The 15526-nt window shown below is 38.6% G+C and overlaps 1 protein-coding gene across 2 annotated transcripts in view; it reads right to left on the bottom strand.

The window, feature by feature from the left end:
• Window positions 1–15526, bottom strand: part of LRCH1 (leucine rich repeats and calponin homology domain containing 1) — a 238904-nt gene that overhangs the window by 74552 nt on the left and 148826 nt on the right. The window lies entirely within an intron of this gene.

Here is a 15526-nt window from a genome sequence, read left to right as displayed (position 1 = left end):
TGAATACTTTTCCCAAGAAATAAAATCTTTTATGTAACATCACGTCAAGGAATTTAAATATTAGGACAGTTAGAAGACCCACTTTTATCCTGCCTCCAGACAAGTAAGGCTGAGTACAAAGAAGAAAAGGGAAGTTTACTGTTCCTTGCATCCTATGGGGAGGAGGAAAAGGGGAGAAAGAGGAATGTTAATAGCATTTAGCAGCTAGTTTTCTAGCCTCCTGTTCACAAGTTTCAATCTTATTTAGTTCTTATAACAAGCTATGTCTCATTATTTCTAATCTACCATTTACAAGTCAGAACAATTAGGCGCAAGAAACTTAGGTTGTTGGTGGCTTGAAAGGACCAGAGTTACTCTAGGAATTAACTATCATGCACCATTAAACTACAGTCCCACTTCTAAATACAATAGAATGCAACCCACTTGACCAGACATATTTTGCAGCACAGAACTGTAAGTGTTAATGCACTGTGTGTATGCACTATCTTTTTTTTTTTTTTTTTTTGGTTTTTGGGTCACACCCAATAGTGCTCAGGGGTTACTCCTGGCTTCATGCTCAGAAATTGCTCCTGGCAGGCACGGGGAACCATATGGGATGCCAGGATTCAAACCGATGACCTTCTGCATGAAAGGCAAATGCCTTACCTCCTTGCTATCTCTCCGGCCCTGCACTATCTATTTCAAATAAAATTCTTATTAGTGGTTTTAAAACCTTGGTTCTGAAACCATTTATAAAGTTTTTTACAAGCAATACAGTTAGACTCTGGATTGTGTCACTTTTGCTTTTGAAGAATACTCTTGTCATACACCTTTAAAGTCACTTGACTTTTTTCTTTCACCTTTTCTGAGCTAATTAGCACACGTACCCTTAATCATGTCAACTCTGACCCTCAGGTGATTTATGTTCAAACTCTGGCTAATAAAAGTGGCAGGGAAAGCAGCAGAAATAAAGAAAATTGGTTGACTCAGTAAAATCCAAGAAGCTGCTTGACAACCCCTGGCTGAAATGAAGCTTTTCCCTTGACTCTGTCCGATGTCTTGTGCGAAACTGCAATCTAAGACCCCACATATTACAGAATACTCTGTGAATCATTGACTGTCACCACCTCTTGACAAAAGTAAAGTGCAGCCATAACACATATTACTCCCCCTAACCCCAGTTTTCCTCTTGTCTCTTGCTGCTCTGCCCCGCTCTCATGTGGTGGGTGGAAGAGGAATCCTACCACCCAGCCCAGCTACTTCCTTGGTCAGTTGGATGTTATTTCGTCTCTCTGCTTGGTTACACATATCAGTATCCTCCTGGATCCATCTTTCCATAAGTTGCCAGAATGTAAATTTCACCACATCATTTACCAGTTTACACATCTACAAAAGTTTCTCAGGAACTAAAGGATAAAGCCCCAAACTTCAGCAAGACCTAGTATCTACAATTAAGGTCTATTTCTTCAGTGCCACCTTTTTTAAATGTAGTCCCTAGCTTCCTATACACAAGTCCCAATATTGCTGCTTGCAGTTCCCACGGTGTGTCAGCTTTTGGACTGTTCCAAGATAAGCAGGACTATTTCTCTTTCTACTTTGCCATTCTTAACAATGCCCATTAGCCATTTTTTGTAACTTGATTCAAGCTTGCCTTCTGTCTGAAACATTTCTCCAGACTTTCTCCATTTCTCCCACTTTGCCTAACACCAAGGGAGAACTGCTCATTTTTCCTTTGAGGTCCTACAGCTAGTCTGTGGCCATATTCATCTGCTCAAATATTTGCCTTCTTCACTAAGCTCTGAGTTCTAGATTATATCCATTCACTCAGTCTTCCTGGTGCTAAGCATAATACCATATATAAAGTAAGGGATCACTGAATGTTGGATGACATTTCTAGTCATATTTGTTGAAACTCCATTCTGCTTATTTTTCCTGCTTGGACCCCGATATCCAGAATCATGGATAAATTCAGGGTGCTCATGATTTCAGTAAGCACAACTCTTAAATACCCCCAAATCACTTCAGAAAGAAGAAGACAACAATACCATGGTGTATAAACAGTTTCAGATTGGATGTTATGAATTCATTAACTCTCCTGAGTTCCCCAGTCTCCTTGAAAGATAAAGGCAACTTAGAACTATGTACGACTATCCTCTAAATTCAACTAAAACCCCTTCATTGACCTGCCAATCTTTCGAGATTATCAGTGTGCTAAATAAATGTCACTTGATGAACAGGAATAACATTGCTTCTGCTAAGGGAACTAAAGTTTCCATTTATAAAAGCTTAGTATGCAAGTGTAATCAATCACAGCACGGCTTGTCTATGCTTATCTGACAAAGGGGAGGTGGCCTGTGATGGGTTAAGAACAGCAGTGTTTAAACACTCTAGACACAAATTGGTTGCTTCTGCACTGCTCCTGATCCAGAATAAACTATCAGAAATATTTATAAAAATATATATTTGGTTTTTACAATAAAAACAAATGCACAGGCACATCTGCAGGAAAAAAAGTCTGAAGGAAGCAGTTATGAAATCAGGAGGTCCAGAAATTTGTCCAGACCTTTTACCTTTCTCTAAGCTAGTAAACTACCCTGTCTTTCTGAATAGATCTCCATATATGCAAAGTGAACAGTGAACTACCATTTCTCAACTATTATGACTTTTTACCAGCCATGAATCATAATCAAATCTTTTTCATGAAAGCATTATCTTTGCTTATCTTTTTTTCCTTTTTTGGTTTTTGGGTCACACTCGGCAGCACTCAGGGTTTACTTCTGGCTCTACGCTCAGAAATGGCTTCTGGCAGGCTCAGGGGACCATATGGGATGCTGGGATTTGAACCACTGTCTGCATGCAAGGCAAACCGCCCTACCTCCATGCTATCTCTCCAGCCCTATCTTTCCTTATCTTAATGAGATTACAAATTAGTATGAAGATCCATTCCGTCTAGTTAAAAATGTGACTCCCACAATTTTTATGAAGTAAAGTCCTAGAAATCTGAGATTCATTCATTATATTAGACTCATGATAAGGTGATAATCTGGAAGGAAGACATTGTTAGGAAGTATTTTTCATTGCTAAAGAGAATTCATGTAACTAACATTGAAAGTAAGTTTTCCTAAGTCTGGGAGTAATTGCAAAGAAAATCTCTTTTGAAGTACTTGAAAATCTGAAATTTTCAATATAAAACTATAATTTTCTAAAGTTTCAGGAAGATAGGTCTTTAAAGTCTTTATCTGAAACATTTAGAAAAAGAAGGGAAGAGAAGTCATAGATGTGACTCAGTGATAACACACTTGCCTCGAGTGCAGAAAACCTGTGTTCAATTCCTGGAACCATGAAGAAATAAACAAAGGAAAAGGGAAGCAAAAAATAAGAGATCTAATTAAGCAGTACATCCTAAGCATTAACTGTTAAAAGGTATAATTCAGCCTCATTCCAAGTATTCTATACTCACCTTGCACTGGTTGGGCATCACTCTGGTTAGCTAGAAATCAGGATATACCATTTCCCTAAAAATAAGGTAAATTTTCAACACAGATTTCTAATATAATGCCTTTATCAAAGAAAATCAACCCCTCCCAGCTATATATATATACTTGTTTACCAGTAGGGAAAAGAGTTGCCCAATTTACTTTGTCTTAAAGTACTTCACATAAAGATCAAAACAAGTTTTTCTATATGACTTAGAGGGCAGGACATATGCAGGCAATTAGAAGCACCAAGTGCAATATCCATTCAAATGATGAACTGATGAACGGTGTGTTGTGAAGGTCAAATTATTTTAGTGGTAGTCTGTTCTTCTCTCAGGTACTTCCTGTCTTGCCAAAATAATGGGGTGGAAAGGGGTGAATGCTGATGCCGATCTAGCACACAAGTGAAGATTCTTATGAATGAGAAAACTGTGCATGTTTTACATACTCCCAGGCTAATGAAATCTGTCAAAATTTACAAGTTGAACCCCATTGGCAATTATGCCTTAATGACTTGAGGAGTGAGGAGGTGGAGAGAGACGATTTAAGAAGTTCTGTGGTAAAACATTTATATAGGTTCAGAAGAGGTAAAAGCCCCATTCTTAGAATAGTGAGGCTTTCTAGAATAGCTTTTATCAACTCACAGTCACATGGCTCCCTGAGTATCCCCAGGATATTTCAAGGGGATCAAAGATAAAAATATTTAGAAACACTGACCTCTAGATATATTCTAACATATCTGTCTATAATTAACCTATGATATATTGTATGGCTCTTTATTTAAAGAAAATTATATTTTGGAAAATAAATTGAAAAGTACACAAAACTAATGCTTTAGACTTCTGAGATTAGTTATAATTTACCAAGTTATGAATTCCAGATGCAGTGGTTTCTTAGAATAGTTAAATGAATCCCTTCTGAGCTGTCTATTAGCCCTAAGCTATGTCTTACAGAATAAATATTCCAAGCTTCAGTTAAAATCAAAACAACATGTATTTACTATCTGAGACCATAAGGATCAAGCATGGCCAAAAAGATCATTAGAAACATCATAAATAGTTGCTAATATTATTTTATATAGAAATAAAGCTAATACATGTATTGTAATATAAATGCTCAAACTTACAATTTGAATCAGCCTATTTAATTTTACCATAAAAATACAAAATAAAGAATTGAAACTATGACTTAAATCATTTTTTTCTACTACTGATTCAATAAACATAACTTTTGAGTTAATGAAAGAAAACTTGACAATATATATTCCCACTTGCATCACAGCACTTTTAGGCAAAAAAAAAAGTCTTTTGAAGCATAAAATGCAGATTGGAGAGTGATATATTTTTATATTTTTATTGACAAACTTAAACTCAACAAAGGCAATTGCTAATTTATTTTAAGAATGCAAAAGAACAAGAATTTAAAACCAAAGCAAATTTAGTAATTACTAAACTAGATAACTGTTCATTTTGATAACATAACGTTATGAATAAGACTAGAAGTGGGGTTTTGAGAGGGTTATTTTTTAATTGTTGGGTCATATCCTCTAAAGGGGAATCACATGGGATGCTGGGGACTGAATCCAGGTTGGCTGCAAGGTATAAGACCTACCCAGTATACTGTAGTGCTGGACTCAGAAGTGTTGTTTTTTTTTTTTTTTGAAGCCAAAGTTATAGAGTGTTTGCCTTGCATGCAGCCAACCTAGGAAAGACATAGGCTCAACCCCCGGCATCTCATATAGTCCACCAAGCCTGCCAGGAAGGATTTCTGAGCACAGAGCCAGGAGTAACCTCTGAGCACCGCTGGGTGTGGCCCAATAACCCCCACCAAAAGTGTTTTGTTTGGAGGCCACACCCTACATGTGGTAGAGGTCAAATTTACTCCTGGCTATGCGCTCAAGATCACTCCAGAGATGCCTGGGGACCATATGTGGTGCTGGGGATCTAACTGGAGCAGACTGTGTGCAAGGCAAGCACCTTCACCCCTATCCTATCTCTCTTTGTACTCTAAAAGTGTCTTTTTCAGGTTAGAGAATCCCAGTGAGACACGACCAGGCTAGACTGTGGAATTGCACATGGCTCTTTTACGTAAGGAACTTTGCTTTTACTCTCTGTTTTCAAACACTGAACATAGTTACACTATTGCTTAACTTGTATTTTCTAAAATAACTTTAGCTTTTTATGAGCTAAATGGAGGAAATGCAGACATTCTGACAGAAAATGCAAGATACCAAATTGACCTCAAATCATGTGACCCAGCCTCATTTCCCTTTTGGGGGAAAAGGAATACTGTGTACATTTAGTAAAATGTCTAAACTTTTCTGTGTTTGTATGAAAAAAAGGGGACAATATAATTATAATTTCCTTCTAACATTAGGGAAATGTATTCATCACTTCCTAAATAAATGTAGAGACTTTGATAGAAATTTAACTGTTGTATGAGTAATATCAATTTTGTATCGATTTTTTAGCAACTAAAAACTTTAAGATCTTAGGTAAAAAAGATACTATTTTTTTATATCTTTTCTTAAGCACCATGATTACAAATGTGATTGGAGTTGGGTTTCTTTTTTTAAAAATCTTGATTTAAACACCTTGATTACAAATATGATTGTAGTTGGGTTCTAGTCATGTAAAGAACACCCCCCCTTCACCAGTGCAACATTTCCATCACCAAGTCCCAAATCTCCTTCCTCCCCACTCCAACCCCACCTGTACTCTAGACAGGCTTTCTACTTCCCTCATTCATTCACATTGTTATGATAGTTCTCAGTGTAGTGATTTCTCTAACTTCATTTACCACTCTGTCGTGAGCTTCATGTCGTGAGCTGGACCTTCCAGCCCTCCTCTAAAAAAAAGATACGATTTTAAGAAAAATCATTGTTTATTTAAACATCAAACTTATGCAAGCTGTTTTTGGGATGATAAGTCATTAACTCTGAGTGATGCTAGTATAAAATGTTAGTTCAATTCACACCTTCCACACAGCCACAAACATGCCCTTCCCACTGCTTTTCCTGGATCTTAGTAGAGGCAACAGAAGGAAATCCTGCCAAAGCCATGGGATTCAAATTGTCCCCCAGAAACCGAGAATTGAGAAAGCATTTCCAGAGACTATGGATGCAGAAATGATCTGGCAGACATATGAACCTATTATGTCTGACCTCAGAGATTGGAATGCTATGTATAAAAATAATGAAAACTAAATTTTCCTCAGAAGTTGCTTAATACCATTGTCTCTGATTTATTCTTGAATCGCAACTCTCCACACTTCAAGATGTTTCATGAGAAAATAAAAACCAAACACAGTTTTCCCAATCGACCAGAAAATGTAGCTTCCAATCAGCTATGATTTGAGTCCATGCTTTTGAGCTGTAAAAGCAGGTTTCTGAAACTACTGATATTGTACTCCTTCACATGATGTAGAGTGAAAATAATTTTCATATACTGCATGACTCAAGAAGAATAATTATGAAATGGGGCCGGAGAGATAGCATGGAGGTAAGGTTGCATGCAGAAGGTTGGTGGTTCAAATCCCAGTATCCCATATGGTCCCCAAGACCTGCCAGGAGTAATCCCTGAGCACAGCCGGGTGTGACCCCCCAAAAAATAAAGAATTATGAAAAATGCAAACAAGTGACTGAGTACACTGGACCCTAGTAAGTTCTCAAGTCCATAAAAGCAAAGAGTAAACTCAAAAATCTTTTGCAAATGCTCCATAAGAGGTTCATAAATGTGCTATATTGTAAGAGTCATAATGTAACATATAGCAGCTCTTGTCAAACATTTAACATATTTTATCCTTCAGGCATGATAATAAAAAACATGTCTATGTCCAAAAACATAGGACACATGTTCTCAATACAGTAACATGACTTTAATGAGTAAAAGTAAAGTATAATAAACACAAGAGAATTCTATTGAACCCCTCCACTCACACCCACACTTGCCTTCTGTGGTTCCTCAGTGAAACTCAGACTGACATTGCCCATTTGTATCACACCCTGTTTTTGTAATCTGCTCTGATTCACTTTCAGCTGCTCAGGGTCTACCACACCTTTAATTAAAAAAACCACTCCAGAGAATTCCAAATAAAGACATGCTAGTCTACGTATCCCAATGGGAGGCTTAGAGTCCAGATGGAGAGGCAATGACCACAGTTCCATAGTGGGTTGGAAAGGATTTATTAGGCTTCCATCAAGCAACCTGATTTTCACTGCAACTCTGCCATTTATGGCACTATAGTTGAAGATAAGTCATTCGGAAGTTGTCTACTCTGCTGGGTTACTGCCAAGATGTAATACAAGTAATGCAGCTGAAATGTAGTGCTTGGCATATAGTTTCTTAGCCAATAATGGTATTTTATATCTTCTCATAACAGAAAACACATAAATGGCAGACTTTTAAAGCAACATGCCCATGCACCCAAGCAGTCCATATCATCTACTCAAGCCCTTAATTATTTAGACTTCTCCTGATACAAAGCTGAGTTTAGCTGAAAGTGGCTCCAGAATCTCCTATATTGCTACAATGACCTTCTTTAAAAGTAGTAAAAGAGGAGGAGCCAGAGCGATAGCACCGGAGTAAGGTGTTTGCCTTGCACACAGCTGACCCAGGATGGACCTGGGTTCAATCCCCAGCATCTCATATGATTCCCAGAGCCAGGAGTGATTTTGGAGCACATATCTATGAGTAAACCCTGAGTGTCACCAGGTGTGACCAAAGCAAGCAAACAAACAAACAAAAAGTAGTAAAAAAGAGTTGGTGAGATAGTACAGTGAGTAAAGTGCTTGCTATGCAAGCAGCTGACCTAGGTTAAATTCCTGGCACCCTGTATGGTTCCTTGAGCCTGCCAGGAATAATTCCTGTGTGCAGAGCCAAGAGTAAGCCCTGAGCACAGCCAAGTGTGGCAAAAAATAATAAAAAGAAAAAATGGGGGTTAGGAGAGATAGCACAGTGGCGTTTGCCTTGCAAGCAGCCAATCCTGGACCAAAAGGTGGTTGGTTCAAATCCCAGTGTCCCATATGGTCCCCCGTGCCGCCAGAACTATTTCTGGGCAGAGAGCCAGGAGTAACCCTTGAGCACTGCCAGGTGTGGCCCAAAAACCAAAAAAAGAAAAAAAAAGAAAAATAAAAAATGGAAGGAAGGAAGGAAGGAAGGAAGGAAGGAAGGAAGGAAGGAAGGAAGGAAGGAAGGAAGGAAGGAAGGAAGGAAGGAAGAAAGGAAGGAAGGAGGGTGGGAAGGAGGGAGGGAGGGAGGGAAGAAACTTGTTCTTGAAGCCCATGTTCTCCCTTGAAGATGAAGCTCACTTGATTATTTGTTTATTTGCTTGTTTATTTCTACCTGGAGACTCTTCCCTCTTATGCACATTTCCCTTTCCTCTTATATATTTCTAAGCAAGCTTCATGCAATAAAAACTATCTTGCTTCTCGCATAAACAAAACAAAAACAGTAAGAAAAGGATACCTCAGCTACTTCTACATGGCTTTTTCATGGAAGAAAAAAAAATACTCCCATATTCATTCGTGTACAAATCCAACAGCTGTATAAGCCAACCACTGAATGTGGACACAACTATGGCACATTTAAGAAGGTGAGGCTATTTTAAATACCAAATTCTCTCAAAATTAGAAAAGATTTCTTGTAGCTGGCTAGCTGTGAATTTTTAATGTTTGTTTTTAAGTTTATGCTTTTTTTTTCTGAAACACACCCAACAGTGCTCAAGGATTACTTCTGGTTCTGTGTTCAAGAATCACACCTGTGGGGGCTGGAGCAGTGGTGCAGCAGTAGGGCATTTCCCTTGCACAGGACTACCTACGACAGACTGTGGTTCGATCCCCTGGCGTCCCATATGGTCCCTGAGCCAGGAGCGATTTCTGAGCGCATGGCCAGGTGTAATTCCTGAGTGTCACTGGGTATGGCCCAAACAGCAAAAAAAAAAAAAAAAAAAAAAAAAAAACCAATCACACCTTTGTGTGATTGTGTGTTGGGGACTGAACTATGTCATCTGCTGTACTATCTTTCTGATCTCTCAGGTTGAATATGGAATATTCTCTTACATATGAAGAATAGAGAATTTAAAACTCAGTTTAGGAAACTCTGAATCTAATGAAACATTAAAACAAAATAATTCTCCCCAAAATAGTTCAGAATAGAACCTTAGAAGCAGATTTTATCTGCACTACAGTGGACTTCAAGGTACTCTGAAAGTGGAACTCCCAAGGTTTAAACATGTTACTATGAAGCTACAAAACAGATGCCTCCTACACAGTTCTAGAATTACATCATGCTCTCCAGGGAATTTTTTTCCCAAAATAATAGCTAAAAACTATTTGGCATAGGTCACCTATAGTAATGTTACTATTTCAAGCAAAAAAGATATAAGAGATAACTAAGAATGAATGGAAAGTAATCTTTTTTTAGCATGTGACCTTAAGCAAGGCCAGTCAACACTTTATAAATAATGCAGCACTCAATTTTCACCAACTTCACAAATAAATGGCTTTGGTTGGTTTACTTGTTCTTTATAAAGGTCACAGCTAGCATTGCTGGGGCTCTGGGACACAGTCAGTGCTGCTCATGGGCAATGCAGTAACTAAGGATAGAGTACAGGGCTTCAAACATGCTGGGCATGATTTCTACCACTTGAGCTCTCTCCTAGGCTCCTCACAAGCAAATGGTCATAAAGGCCATGCTTACCTAGACACAGGGCAGAGCACAAGGAAACACAGGTTACTGAGCTGCTTTATGCAGTAGGGTCACACATAACTGCTGAACATAAGACATGCGCTAAATCCAATCTGTGATAAGCTGTCAGTGTGAATTACATACTGAATTTCAGCAATGTAGAAAAATAGAAGATAAACTACTTCAAATGTGTATCATATATACTTTCAAGTAATATGTTTAGCTATCTTGGATTCAATGAAATATTATTAAAATTCATTTCACTCTGTTCTATTTAATTTTGGTTTTGTTTTGGGGCTACACTCTTTGGCTCCTTAGGGGCTACTCCTGTTTAATAATGCATACGGGACTGTGTGGTGTTGAGAAGTAAACTTGGTCCTCCCAAAAGCAAAGCATGTGCTCCAGCCCTTTGAACTTTCACCCCAGAACTTTTATTCTTTTAGTGTATGCTTATACTAAAAACTCTTCCAATTACATTTAAAAAGATGCCTTTCAACAGATGAATAGCTAAAGAAATTGGTATATAGACACAATGGAATATTATGCATCCATTAGGAGAGATGAAGTCATGACATTTTCCTATACATGGAATCTATTATGCTGAGTGAATTAAGTCAGAGGGAGAAAGAGACACACACAGAATAGTCTCACTCATCTATGGTTTTAAGAAAAATTAAAGACATTGAAATAATTCCCAGAGATGAAGGCCGAAAGGACCAGCTCAAGATATGAAGCTCACCACAAAGAGTGGTGAGTGCAGTTAGAGAAATAATTACGCTGAGAACTATCATAACAATGTCAATGAGTGAGGGATGAAGAAAGCCTGTCTCGAAGACAGGAGGGGATTTGGGGAGGGAAGGGATGGGGGCATTGATGATGGGAAGGTTGCACGGGAGAATGGGAGTGTTCTTGTTATAACTGAAACCCAATTACAATTATGTTTATATTCACGTGTTTAAATAAATAAATAATTTAATAAAAAACTGCATTTGCATTAACATTTAAATTGCATTAGCTTTTTTAGGCTAGCGTGGTATGTTTCAACTCAGGCCATGAGGTGTCAAGCTGATTTCCATAGGTTGTCACCTCTCTGCCATGCTTCCTCTGTAAGAAGCAAGTTAGGACTATATGGCCTTAAAAATCCTATGACTAAAATTTTACCGGGACCAAAGAGAATGACTCAGGGGTTGGACAAACTAGTATGCCTGGAACCCAGAGTCAGTCTTATGCCAGAAAACTTCAGAGATCAGGTCTTCTTGTATTTAGGCAAAGGCTTTTTCTTTTTTTATTCTATTTTCCCCATATTTTGCTGGGCTTATGCAAACAACAATTGCCACGATCACACCATTATTATTGTATTTTTTTAACTCTTATCCTTTTTAAAAAAAAATAAAAGAAGATCTTACTAAATTTTCTTCTGGTACTTTAATGAATTCATTGTGATTCAATAATTTTCAAAAATATACTTGCTACTGAACTTTTTCTTCTTTCTATTCTCTTCTAATTCTTTATTTTTTCTTTCAATTTTCTAATTGTTTAAATCTATTTCTATTTTTTTAATTTTTTAAATTTATTTTGGTCTTCCTAAAACAAATGTATTATGATCAGTTATGTCAACTCTGTAATGCATTTTCTTTAAATAAATTAAAAATAAAAGATAAAAAAAATCGTATGGAGGAGCCACTGAACTCTGCTGGAACTCAGATGCCAGCACTCATATCTGCCTCTCTTCTGTGCTGTGCTGCATTTTCTGCCTGATTTCATCCTGTGTGTGGCTCATCTGCACACGGCCTGCCTTCCCTGGAGCCTTCCCTGGAGGTGAGTCTACATGCCCAGAAAGGCAGGAGCCACTGAACTCTGCTGAACTCAGATGCCAGCACCCCCATCTGCCTCTCTTCTGTGCTGTGCTGCATTTCAGCCTGATTTCATCCAGTGTGTCGTTCATCTGCGGAGGGCCCACCTTCCTGGAGCCTTCCATGGAGGTGAGTCTAACCACTTAGAAAGGGAGGAGCCAGAGGAGCATTTACGCCCCGCTTCACTTCGCAGCCCTGTACATCATTCAGCCAATGAATACAACCACAACATGTAGAAAAACGCATAATAAAATTGTGACAATGGGAAACAACGCAGGCCAGCGCCAGACATAGAAAATGATGATGGCAACTCTGATGACTTGAACATGACCAACCAACTAGTCAGTCTCTCAGATAAGGAGTTTAGAATCGCAATATGGAAGATGTTAAAAGAACTCAAAGAAAGTATAGAAGAGAAAACTAATAAGAATCAGGAGAATATGAAGGCAGAAATCAGAAAAATCCAAACTGAAATTTCAGGTCAAATAACAGGTCTGAGAAACTCAGTAGATGAATTGAAGAAAACATGGTTGAGCTTTCCCATGGGTTAACAGCAGCTAAGGATAGAATTAGTACACTGGAAGATGAGATGAATAACAATTCCATACAATAGAAGAAATTGGAAAAAAACCTTAAGCCAAATGATTAAACAATGGAAAAATTACTCAAAGAATGGGAATAGATGAAAATAGAAGTCTATGATAAACTCAATAGAAACAACTTAAGAATCATTGGGGTCCCAGAGACCCAGGAAGAAAATCTCCAGGAAGAATCAACAATAAAGAACATCATTAAAGAGAAACTACCAGAGCTAAAGAATACATGTGATCAAATCCTGCATGCCCAAAGAGTACCAACTAAAAGAGACCACAGAAAAAACACCCCAAGACTCATCCTAGTCACAATGACAAATCCTACAGATAGAGACCGAATTCTGAAAGCAGCAAGATCGAAAAGAGAAATTACATTCAAGGGAATATCCTTGAGATTTACTGCAGACCTGTCACCAGAAACACTCAAGGCCAGAAGATAGTGGTGGGACATAGTGACAAAACTCAATGAAATAAATGTGCTTTGCCTAGAATACTGCACCTAGCAAAACTCACTTTCAGGTTTGAAGGAACAATACATGGTTTCACAGACAAACAACAGCTCAGAAACTTTACAGACTCAAAACCATTCTTAAAAGAAAAACTGAATGGCCTATTTTAAGACAAGACTGACCAACAGACACACCAAACTTTGATATAAAGATGGTACTAACTCCCAGGACAATTCTTTCTCTCAGTGTCAATGGACTATATGCACCAGTTAAGAGACACAGAGTGGCTAAATGGATCAAAAAACTCAATCCAACCTTCTGCTGCCTACAAGAAATGCACCTGAATAGTCAGAACAAACATAGACTCAAAATAAAAGGCTGGGGGCCTGGAGAGATAGCACAGTGGCGTTTGCCTTGCAAGCAGCCAATCCAGGACCAAAGGTGGTTGGTTCGAATCCTGGTGTCCCATATGGTCCCCCGTGCCTGCCAGGAGCTATTTCTGAGCAGACAGCCAGGAGTAACCCCTGAGCACTGCCGGGTGTGACCCAAAAACCAAAAAAAAAAAAAAAAAAAGGCTGGAGGAAAATCATCCAAGCAAACAACACCCATAAAAAAGCTGGAGTGGCCATACTAATATCAGATGATGCAAACTTTATACTCAGGAAAGTTGTAAGGGACAAAGATGGACATTTTGTATTAATCAAGGGATATGACAGCAGGAAGAAATCACTCTCCTAAACATATATGGACTGAATGAGGGGCCAGCAAATTATGTAATAAAATTGTTGACAGATCTGAAAAATAATATCAATAACAACACGATAATTGTAGGAGACCTCAACACGGCATTGTCAACACTTGACAGGTCAACCAGACTGAAACCTAACAGGAACATACTAGACCTGAAAAGAGAAATGGAAGAAAGAGGCCTAGTAGATATATACAGGACACTCCAGCCTAGAAGCCTGGATATATATTCTTCTCTAATGTACATGGGACATTCTCCAGGACAGAATACATGCTAGCACTAAAACATTCCTCCATAGTATCAAGAGGATAGAAATTTTGCAGGCTACCTTTGCTGACCACAAGGCCCTGAAATTATATGTGAACTACATACAAAGTATGTATGTGAATTATATGTGAACTACATACAAAGAAGGAAAACTTTAATACCTGGAAGTTAAACAGCCTAATACTGAATAACCAGTGGGTCCGAGATGAAATCAAAGAGGAAAGGGATGAGATTGTTTGGTGAATGAAGGCAGAAAAGAAACCAAGAGACAGAGCTGGACTCCAGACAGGACATATAGAAGGCTGAGTTTTACAACCCTCCATAGCCTGATCAAAGGTTGGACACTCTACTTTTGACAACCTGGCATCTGACACAGAGTATTTGAGGAAAGCCATGAGTACAGTTTGGAGCTAGCTCTGGGGCTCAGCACACACACATTCCACCTATTAACAGAAGAGCTGGTTTGAAGCCCCAGCAGCAAGCCAACGATGGCACTGTGCCGGCCTAAGCCGGAGTGAATGGGAACAGAAACACACTCTGGCTGCCAAAAGTTTCCAGAAGACTGAGCTCAGAAGTGTGCCACCTCGACCAGCCAAGGGAGTTGAAGAAATAAAAAATAGTTATCCATATGGTGCTTGCTAGATGCAATCCAAATATTAGCATATCTTGATTCTGAGGTTTATCAGTCTTAAAAGAAACATTTTATTCAGAGTTTTCTCCCTTACACAGACCCATCAATCCTTAAGACTGAATTAGCAATTTCCTATCCTGTGCACAAATTTGTAATAATGATGATGGTGGTGGGGAGGGGGCTATTCCAAATCAATATGGTCCTCTTTCAGAATCACTCTCCTTGTACAGTGTCTGGACAAAGTGCATATGTGCATTGAGCATCACTGAGTCAAAAGAGGTAGAAAACTCCAAATTAGCCTCTGATTGAGAAGCCAGGACAGAGTCATGCTACTAGGTATTTTCTAAGTACTTTCAGGGGGAAAATTTAATTTATGATCTGAAGGCTGCAGGATTTTGTAAGTCTTTTCCACTTATAAAAGAGACTCTTTTATGCCCAAGAAAAAATGCAGATAAGTGCTACCAAACACACCTGAGACTCATCATTGTTAATTGGAATACAGTTTTGATGACTTTGCATTCAGAAACCTTTTACTATAGACATGTATTTTATTCACAGCATCCAATTCAGTTACACAACCTCACATAAATATTGACCCACAATTTTAGAAGCTTGGGGCTGGGAGACTCTAGGTGTGGAGAAGCACAGAAAGGGGAGGGTATAGAGCAGTGTCATAGTTCTGAACATTCATGTAATAAAGTAAAAGTCCATTCTTCTGCAAATGTAAATGATTCTCCCTCTGGCCATTTTCTGCTGCAGACCTGACTGCAGGGCCCCCGACCTCTGTTAGGGAGTCATTAGCCACTTCCAGCAGGCCCCAGTCCCAGGAGCTCTCAACTGCAGT

This window comes from Suncus etruscus, chromosome 8 (genome assembly GCF_024139225.1).
Source record: "Suncus etruscus isolate mSunEtr1 chromosome 8, mSunEtr1.pri.cur, whole genome shotgun sequence".
In the NCBI taxonomy this organism is placed as follows: Eukaryota; Metazoa; Chordata; class Mammalia; order Eulipotyphla; family Soricidae; genus Suncus; species Suncus etruscus.
Note: the sequence above shows the minus strand (reverse complement) of the source record. Positions and strands in the feature narration are given on the sequence as shown.